Below are 10,594 nucleotides of genomic sequence, written 5' to 3'. Positions count from 1 at the left end.
AGACTTTCCTTCTCTTCATTTACCAGTGTTTAAAATAAATATGATAATTTTATAAAGTAACAAAGTGAAATTTGGTAATTAAAGCTTAAAGGAAGTTATATTACTTAAATATTTAAATATATACCTTCTGTTGTATCATAGAAATATGCTTTGTTCTTGGGATTTGCCTTATTAGTTTGTATATCTTGTGTTGCTAAAAAACCCTCTTTTTTTCTAAATCCAAGTTGATCTGAGTGCTAATTCACCAAGTTAAAGCAGAGCTTCCGCTGGGTGTGATACAACTAGATTCTCATATTGTACCTGGTTTGCTCCTTTTCCAGGATTTTATGGTGCTCTGTGGGATCTATAGGAAGATGGGTGGAACAGATTCTGTCGTGGTCCACAGAATTCACGCCACACATGTCTACCCTTCATCTTGTTTACTAGGGACAAAGAAGACCCTCTTAAAGTCTTCTTCTCTCCTTCAACTTTGCTCTTCTCTTGAAAAACAGCTGTAAACAGACACAAAACTTTACAATAATTATTTTTTTAATTTTTAAAATTTTTTGGTTTGGGATATTTAAACCCAGGGCCTCATGCTTGCTGGGCAAGTGCTTTACCACTGTGATCATTGCCCACATCCCTGTAACTTAGTAATTAAAGCATTTTAAATAGACGACCAAGATACATTGTCAAGCAAACAAAGGAAAGCAAAAAAAGGTTCATTTATATATAAATTTATATATTGAATTTTATATAAATTTTAAAATTTATATGTATACACACACTTATATATTAACATATATACATGTATACACACATATATGTGAGGGGGAGTGACAGAGAGACATGGAAAGGAGAAAGAAAGGCAGAACATAGACACACACAACTGGGATGGTACACCTGGAGAAGAAGGCAGGATACCATAAGACTGGTGCCAGGGTTATACCGCTGAATAAAAAGAGGATGGAAGATATCTTTTATTGCATAGCATTTGACACTGTTAGGATTTTTCACAGTAAACATGTTTTACATTTATAATCCATTTGCTAAATATTGATTATGGCTGTCTGTGCCAGACACTATTGTAGGCTCCAGGAATGCAAGTATAAAAGACAGATTAGTCTGCTCTTGCTAGTAGAACTTGCATGAAAATGCCAAAATGACTGTTTTTGACAAAGGCAAACACATAAGTAAAAGCATTAATACAAAATTAATTCATATGATAAAAACGTTTCCTTTTAGTTCAGGTGATGGTGGTGGCTTACTTTTTTGAGTGGAAAACTTTGTCTTAGCCACTACCTTAAACTCTATAGCAAAGCAATGTACAAAAGATAATTCACAATGTAAGATCCCCAGCATCACAAAAACAAGCAAACAACAAAAAAGCATACTTCAGAACATAGTAAGAGATGGACAGTCAATTTTGGATCTTCATTAACCACTTGGACTTGCAGAGATTTAAACTAAACCTAATGCTTATTCAAAAAAGTTTCAGTAAGAGTGCTTTCAGATTCCTGAAAGTTGAAGAATCACTATTTTTAAAAGGCAATTTACTTTTTTAAAATGTTAGAAGTAATGTGTCAGTGAACACCTTGTGTGAATGTATCCTAGATTTGGATTTTATTTTCAACACCACAATACATAGAGACCCACTTCCATTCCTAGTAAATGAAGATATAATTTATTTTTGATTACTTTGACTTTACTTCTCTAATTTGCTCAACTAATTGTTCTCCCAGGGGTAAGGAGTAGCAAGAAAGAAATATTTTTTCCTAAATAATTTTCTAATGTAGTTTCTAACAGGAGTGATCCAGAAGGGTAGGAAGAGCGAATGAAGTGGTCCGAATTACATTTAATTAAACATTTTTGGTCCAAGTAAATGGAACCATGCTTATCTCTAATTCACACCTCTTCAGTTGCTATTACCAAGCCTTTAGAGGATCTATTTCCAAGGGAATCACTGCTGTTGCTGATTTCCTCTAATAATAATTTACTTTCCGTTCTTAAGGCCACTTAGTTGGGAAAGAATCAGTTCTCTAAGTCCCACCTCTTCTTTCTCCCCAAAAGAAAGGATGAGTAGTTATGAGGAAATACAGAATTTTTTTTCACTTTTATACTTAAAAAAATGCAGTGAAATATTACACTACACCCTGCATATAAATGTCCTATTATTTTTGACCATCTCCTTGACTCAACATTTGCTTTCTAAGCCCAGAGAGAATGATACCAACTTAAATGTATCTTTATGGATGTAGAGGGATTTCAGTCCCACGCAGTATGTCAGAGATCATGATGTAGTAAATCTATTCAAATGTAAGCCTGTTCAATTCAATTACCAGTCCATAATAAAATTTGCTGCTACAACCCCCATGTTGACCATAGCAGTCCATACAGGCTGATGGCACAGCAGGTCTGGAAATTGGATTTTATTTTCAACACCACAATACATAGAGACCCACTTCCATTCCTAGGAAATGAAGATATAATGTATTTTTGATTACTTTGACTTTACTTCTCTAATTTGCTCAACTTATTGTTCTCCCAGGGGTAAGGAGTAAACAAAAAACAACATTAGTTTGAGAATCTGAAATGAAATCAGATTTCAACAGCTTTGATGGGAACCTTCTTTTCTTTAACAGGTATTTTTATTCCACTCGCCAACTGCATCCTAGATAAAGTGCTGCCTGAGGCAAATAAAGAAGTTTTTCATTATAAAAGAGGTTTATATAAAAATGAGACCTTTATTGTTTTAAAAATAATAATTCTAGCTAGGCACCAGTGGCTCCTGCCTGTAGTGCTAGGTACTTGGGAGACTGAGATTGGAAGATTGATGGTCTGAAGCCTGGCCAGGACAGGCAAAACATTCACAAGACCCCATCTCAATCAATACCTGGGTATGGTGGTGTGTGCCTGTGATTTCAGCATTGTGGCAGGTTGAGATCTAGAGGATTGGGTCCAGGATGGCCTGGGCAAAAATCAAGACCCTACATATCTCCAAAATAACCAGAGTAAGAAGGGCCTCAGGAGTAACTCAAGCAGTAAAGTGTCTTCCTAGCAAGCTTGAAAGACTAAATTCAATCCCAAGTACAGCAAAAGTAAAAAAATAAATAAATTCTTAGTTGTATTGACTGGCATTTCTACAAATTGAGGCCCATCTCTTTGATAAGATAGCTCAGTGTCAGTTGGAGTGTGAAAGGGAAGTAATGGCTTATGGGTAAATGATTTCTGTGCATTACATTGAGTGTAATTAAATGATTATAAGTTATGCCCTCTCATTAGCTGTCAAAGAATCACAGCTTAATGAACTATGTTGATTTTCATATTAGAATTTTTTAATCAAAAACTGTTACCAGTTGAAGTCAAAAAGCAAAAATTCCCAAAAGATACAAACACCCAACAGTTGTTTTGGAGGAAATGACAAAATGCTATGCCATAATAAAACTTGGAGAAATGTACCTACACAAATAATAATTTATTCAAATCAAAGTGATGGCACTGTCCAGTATTCTGAAAAGTCCTGCTTATCTTCTTTCTTGTTCTGCTTTGCTGTAAACGTCATGAATGGTGGGCCAGCATTACTTTCTCAACAGTCTACTATACTGTATGTCAGATGAAGTCCATCTATTATATGATATCTGGTATCAACATTCCTTTTTTATTTTTTTCAGGTATTAACTGATTTGAAGGAAAAACCAAGAGCTAATCAAGGTGTGCCTATAATTCTGGTTAAGATTTATTTTTATTTTGATCTCTCTCCTTGGTTATTTAAGGGCTATTGTAGTACCTAGTGGTTCAGTTTTCTCTCTGTTCATATCAAACAGATGTTTTTATGAAAGCACTATTTATTTATGAAATTCACTAATCAAAAGCTTGAAGGGAGTTTTGGCACAGTGGGTTTCACTTTGGCAATTCAAGGATTTTTCTCTGTCTCTTCCAGGTGTGCAAAATATTTTACATTTATGTACTTATATTCCCTAGCCAGGCCAGCCTCCATGTAAAGTGTGAATGAATCAGGCAACACAGAGGACAAGTTTAGTTATTTTATGCCAAGAAAGCATACTATTTATTTGCTGTAAAAAATCTTCAGTTTCATCATCTATAAAATGGTGATATCAATAACAGTATTTGCAAACAAAATATTGAAGATATTGCATAAGATATTAAAGGGGGATGGTAGAACATTTGTCTAGCAAATGTTTGCCAGACTGACTGGGTTTCATCCCAGCACTGAAAAAAAAAAGGACAAGAGATAAAAATGGTATTTCAGGTTCAATGTTTACCATAGCATGTGGTCTAGAGGAAGGACTAGATTAAAATTATCTACTGCTGCCAGAGTCAGTGAGAGTCATGCTTTGAGGTGAGGCCAACTTAGGTTCAAGCCCTGGTCCTACATTTACCCCCTGTGCCTGGGACAAGTGATGTAACTGCTGTAAGGCTTGTTTGCCTCAGTCTGTTGAGGATTTTGTGGAGAGCAAAGGTTTCAGGGAGTGTACAAGTCTGGAACACAATGAGCAGGAGATACCATGAGCTAGAATCTGGATATCATATTGGATACTGACTTGGTGGACAAATCCAAGTTCATGTAGAATTTGTTATCTTTTGACAATATCAGTGGTCTCAAGGCTTCTTTCCAGTGGTTTTCATAGTGGCACATCAGTAAGTGAAAATTTGCTCAGAAATGTCATGGGGAAGTCTAGTCTTCAATAGCGATCTTAGGTCACACCAGGAGAAGCAACGGCATAAAATGCATAAAAGAGACTTGAACACAAGTAGTTTTCTTCAACACTGCAGATGGGGTATGATTTTGATAACTCCATTATCTTAAAAGAAAAAGTAGAAGGAAGAGGGGGAAATGGGAGAATAAGAAGAGGAGGAGGAAGAGCAGCAGCAGCAAAGTGGAAAACAAATCACAGCATGAAAATAATTTCAGGAAACTCAACAGATATGAACTGAGCTTCTGCTTGGTGCATGGTGAAATAATGTGCATTACATATTTTTTCTGATTGTGCTGGAATTTGAATTCAGGTCTTTGGGCTCAAGTCATGTCTCCAGATCTTTTTGCTCTGATTATTTTGGAGACAGGATCTTGCTTTTTGCCCAGGCCAGCCTGCCCCACAATCCTCCTATTTTACACTTCTCACTATCACTGGGATGACAGGTGCACACTTCCATGTCCACCTATTGGTTGAAATAGCATCTCATGAACCATTTGCCCAGGTTGGCCTCGGATTGCAATCCTTCTGATCTCAGCCTCAGCAGTAGCTAAGATTACAGGTGTGAGGCACATAGTCTGACTGCAGCAGCTTTTAATTCTCTTTTCCTCTACTTAGCACACTGCAATTGTGACGAAGCTTATTTGACTCTAATACTCTCCATTGCCCTGCATTCAGGAGAGCAGTTGAACTGCATTCTTTCTCATTCCTTGCATCCTAAAATGATTCATGTTGGATTTTAAAATGACATTGTGCTTACAGAAACACTATACTAATATATTACATGAAGATACTCATAACTATGATGATGAGAAGGAGAAGGAGGAAGGGGAGGAAAAGGAGGGCAGGAAGGAAGAGGAGGAGTTTGGAACTGCATTACCAAGTATAGATTGCTAGGCATGGATACTGAATTGTGTCAGCCTATAAGTTTTGTCTTAACTGAAAATTCTTTGAGTGCTTTTCATTTTTCTTGAGTAGAAAGTGTGTTTCTTTACTCACAGGTAATAGAAGTGAGAGTTGAAGGAACAGAAGAACAATTAATAGGCATTTAAATACTTAGGAACTAAAGTATTGATTATGTGTTTTGCCTGCATTTGAAAGACTTTTGTTCTATATTTCCTCCATGTCTTGTCAATATATTGAAATAGTCAGTAGAGTTTTATTTCCATGGGCATCTGAAATCTCATCACAAATTGCTATGATGTCTACAAGTCAGATTTTATTTGAAGTTTTATTGTTACATTTTTAAAATAAAAATATTAACAACAGTAGGAGAGGAAAGGAGGAAGTTTATATAATTTGAAATGCCTTCTAAATAATTCCTCTGGGGAAAAATAAATCATTGAAACAAATAAAATGAATAACATAATTAGTATTTATTTTATTGATGCCCACATTTGATTCTCGTATTTGATGACCTCTTTAAAGTATGTTTCTATTACTGAGGTGATCAATATTATTTATGCATATTTTTTCACTTTTAGTAGTCTAAAAATATGCCAGTATGGAGATTCTAGATATGCAGTATAATTAATACAGGGGAATTGTGTCCTCAGGTTCCAAATAAAGTGAAAACAGAAGCTGAGTACCAGTGGCTCACATGTGGAATTCTAGATGCTCAGGAGGCAGAGATCAGGAGGATCATGGTTCAGAGTCAGCCTTGGGCAAACAGTTCTCAAAACCCTAATTCACTGGTATTATAGGTGTGAGTTACCACACCTGGCCCTATGAAAAGTTTTTATGGGATAAGTTAGCAGACTAGAGTGTCACTGAAGGTAAGTAGGAGCAGGTAGTACATATCAGAAGCTACGATATCAGAATGGCAGGGCTGAAGACAACTGTCTTAGAAGGGTCATGTCATCCACGCCCAACATAAATCCTTTGGCTTGACAGTTTTTAAATCCAACACAAATTGCCAGTCTTTATGTAATAGAAGGCCCTCTACTTTTTCTCTGACTCATGGATTAATAGGAAGCCTTTTGGTAGAGGAAGTGGTAGGAGTATAAAGGGAGAAGTAACCCATCTTCTTCCACATTAGAGGGTTCTTTGTCTAGAGGAGCTACTTATTCTCAGCTATTTCATTATAATCAGTATATAGGTCCTAATTTTGCCCTTTTCAGAAGGCTGTGTGTTTGTGTGTGTGTGTGTTTGTGTGCATATATATATGAGAGATCACATATCAATACATTTATACATTTAACTGCTATTATCTCTCTCCAATGAGTTGTTCTGAACCCACAGGATCTAAAGAAAAATGATCCCAGAACTGTCTTTGCTGCAACCACAGCTTGAGTCTTGACTTATATATGACACTGGGAACTCTGAGAGTCTTTTGGGTTTACACTATCAGCAGGAGTAGCAAAGAGAAAGTTACTTGTCTAATTACCCTTCTGTTTCCATAGTTCCCATTTTAATAAAATGATCATTTAAAGGGTGTAGCATTTTCCAGGTAGGTTCTTTTTAAAAAATACAAAGCTACACAGGTCATGTGGTAGCAAGTGGATTTGGTTTTGCTTACTTTAACTAGCCTTCTTCGTAATTTGTCTGAACAAAATCTCTTTTGTAAAAACCTCTCAAGAAGACATTGCCAAGGTGATTTTTTTCCCTCAAGTCTAATATCATTATGCTGCCATGTCGAAAAAAGAAATTACTTGTAGGGAAATTTGGGTTCCTACTGCCTTCAAAAAGCAGAACAAAGGAAAGGAGAAAGCTTTAATGGTGTTCAAGGAAAATATTTCTGGGTTAGATGACAGATAATAGAACTGTGTTGACCTCACTGGTATTTCTTGCACTCTGTTGTAATTTTATCCTATGAAGCTCCCTCATTAATGCAGAGTATTAAACAAAATTCCCAAGTTATAATAGAAGCAATAGCAAAGAGCACCTTCTTTGTGAGCTCTGTCTTGACATTAAACCACTGGGAATGTATTTCAGGAGCCACAGAAGTAGACACTTCATTGCCAGATGGCAACCTTTTTCATTTTTTGTTGGTATGAAACAGGAAGTCTGTCTCAAAATGAATAGCCAGGATTGTGAAAGTAAGACTAACAATGTATTCTTGAGGGTTTGATATGCGTCAGACTGTACACTATGTACTTTAGTTAGATTTTTATTATTTTCTTCATCCTTGCAATGACCACCAGTGGTAGGTATTTCCCCACCTCACAGAGGAAACAAAGCTAAGAGAGATTATGATAAAAATTGCTAAGAATTTCTCCCAGTACATGAGAAAGTCGAGATTCTGCAGCAGGTACTTGGGCTTTACTGCCTGCATCCCTTCTGTTTAATATAGTTTTTCTTTGTGAACTATAGGAATATTCGGATATATGTTTAGCTTGGAATGTTTCAGAGTCTGGCTGTTATGAGATACTGAACTCTTAAAAGGTTATGTAAGCAACTCCCTCCCTTTCTTTTTTCTTTGAACAAGCACTCACTTCTGTGCTGCAAGTACTTCACTTACTGTCTAGAAATAGTTGAACTGTACTGGAAGGCAAATAAGTGTCCCCACACTGGTAGACATGTTTTGGCATATAAGTTCAAGTATTATGTGAGGATTACATTAGAGTATCTTTTATGTTGGCTCCCTCCAACATAAAAGGATCTGAGATTCTTGAGATCCTAACATCAGTTTTAGAACAACTCATTATTAGTTTTTTGCATGCTGGGGATGGAACCCAGGACCCCACACATGTTAGGCAAGTACTCCACCATTGAGCAACACTCCCAACTTAACTGCTGCTCATTTTCTGAAAATCTTATTTCAGGGATCTATGCTTTTGTCAAACATTCTATGGCATTTTATTTAAGACAAAATTGAAGAGAGAGGAAAACTTTGCCCTGTGACATAGTTTTATCCTCTGGGTCAGTTATTTTTTAAAAATTGACTTCAGGAACATATTCCTTTTAAACTGTACCTTTGTACAGAGGAATGAACTTTATTCTCTGACTCCAGCTCCATCTGCCTCTGTTGCTTTGAGGTTATGGTCTTAGTGTATCCCTGGGTTTTTATGACCTTACTATTTTATAAATAAGGAAAATTAAAATAGGAATATTTTAAAGATTTGTCCACAATTCCATAGAAAAATCCATGTGGGTCATAAAAGGCTATCACACACCCCCTGCACTCCTTGGTCTCTGAAACAATTTCATACTTCCATATATTTTAAAAAATTACCATTACACTAGAAATGAGATATTCTCATATGAGCTAAGTGATTGCTACACTAAGAATTCTTTCACTTTAATAAATCTCTCTTCCTGCATTTGTGTTGCAGAGGAATGAGCAAAAAGACTGAAATCAAAAGAAATAGGTCTTAGCTCCCTTCCTCTTGATTTAATTGGAATACTATTAAAAGTTAATCACTTATTTGATTATTCCCACTTGTCATTTCTACTTCTGAACTTGAAATAGGAAGTAAACATTTATCTAATATGTGACAAATTTTTATTCCTTTTGAATTATAAAACAATCCCCAATGGTTTTAACCCCAAGTGGGGGAAACCTGCTTCAACATTTGCTCAGACATTTGAAGTCCAGTGATAGCACAATAAGTGATGAGAAAAGGTCTGGGGAGGCCAGAGCCATCAGAGCCTCTGATGTGGCATTTTTTCCTGTCAGTCTCCAGACAACAGAATTTTGTTCCTTGTCACCCAGCATGCATATATGTATATGTGTGTATACATATATATGTATATATATATTTATATATTTATATGTATGTATAGAAAGATAGGTAGATAGATGGATATTTCAATGTGGTGTTGATGTTTACTATGTTATGCTTAAATATAATGTAAAGGGATTCTGGTATGCATTTGATAAGAACTATTTAATGAAGTGATTCATGATTTTTTTTAATTTGGGTTTCTACCTAACTTGTTACCTTTCTTGTTAAGGCTCTGTAGAGTTCTATTCCACTTATATGATCTACTCAATATGATTTTGTTTATCCTTAAGTCTCTCATAATGCTTGAGAGATTTTTATACTGTGCTTGCGACATTGTTCTCTCTCTCTCTCTCTCTCTCTCTCTCTCTCTCTCTCTCTCTCTCTTTAATAGGTTGAGAAGCCATCAACCAGCTTCCTTAAGGCAAGTTGTCTGCAAAGGAACAAGCCAGCTGGCTTGGCCAATGTTGATCAATGATGAGAGGTAGGCTGTGTTCCAGGTTCACAAAAGCCACTCTGTGGAGAGTAGGTCAGCGGCTTCCCCAAAGCCAATTAACTGGCAGAAGTCTGAGGTGCCTGGTGCTAGCCAAATTCCCTGAGCCTGATGGTACTAGTAGGGAGTCCATCCTTGGGCTTCCTGGCAAACCAGACTTAAGTGTGTGGCAGATTGTGCTTTCTGACAGCCAGTGTGGCTTTATGGCTACCAGGACAAATAGCAGAGACCTGCTGCTTCCACTCAAGTTACCCAAGTAGACTGTTCAGTCTAGGCATAATAATAACTGACCCTCAGGGGGAGGGGATTCAGCCGAATATCCATACCAGGAACTTGTTTCTACCTTATTTGAGCTGAAATTCTCTTCAAAGTTGACATGGATATGAATCATACCAGGGGTAAGTAATATGGAAATGGTTTGGAAGCAAGACACATTACAGAGACCTTTGACAAGGCTATTTTAAAAGCCTCCTTCATAAGATACTGTTCTTAGAGTGACTGTCTGCAATGAAAAGAGACTGATGTCAAAACCCAAAGGGAAACTTTCTCAGCAATTGCCCTTTGATTAACTGATCTCCTAAGAGTGTTTGTATGTAGAATCACAGTCTCTCCCTTTGTTTTCTCAACTATTACATTTTCATCTGTTATGTCCTTTCTGTATAAACTGCTTAATCATAATTTTAATGTTCCTGAATTATTTTGCCAAAGTTTTTAGATATCCTGGAGATATGGGGAGTTTAAAG

This window comes from Castor canadensis, chromosome 13 (assembly GCF_047511655.1).
Source record: "Castor canadensis chromosome 13, mCasCan1.hap1v2, whole genome shotgun sequence".
In the NCBI taxonomy this organism is placed as follows: Eukaryota; Metazoa; Chordata; class Mammalia; order Rodentia; family Castoridae; genus Castor; species Castor canadensis.
This window is presented reverse-complemented; position numbering follows the sequence as displayed.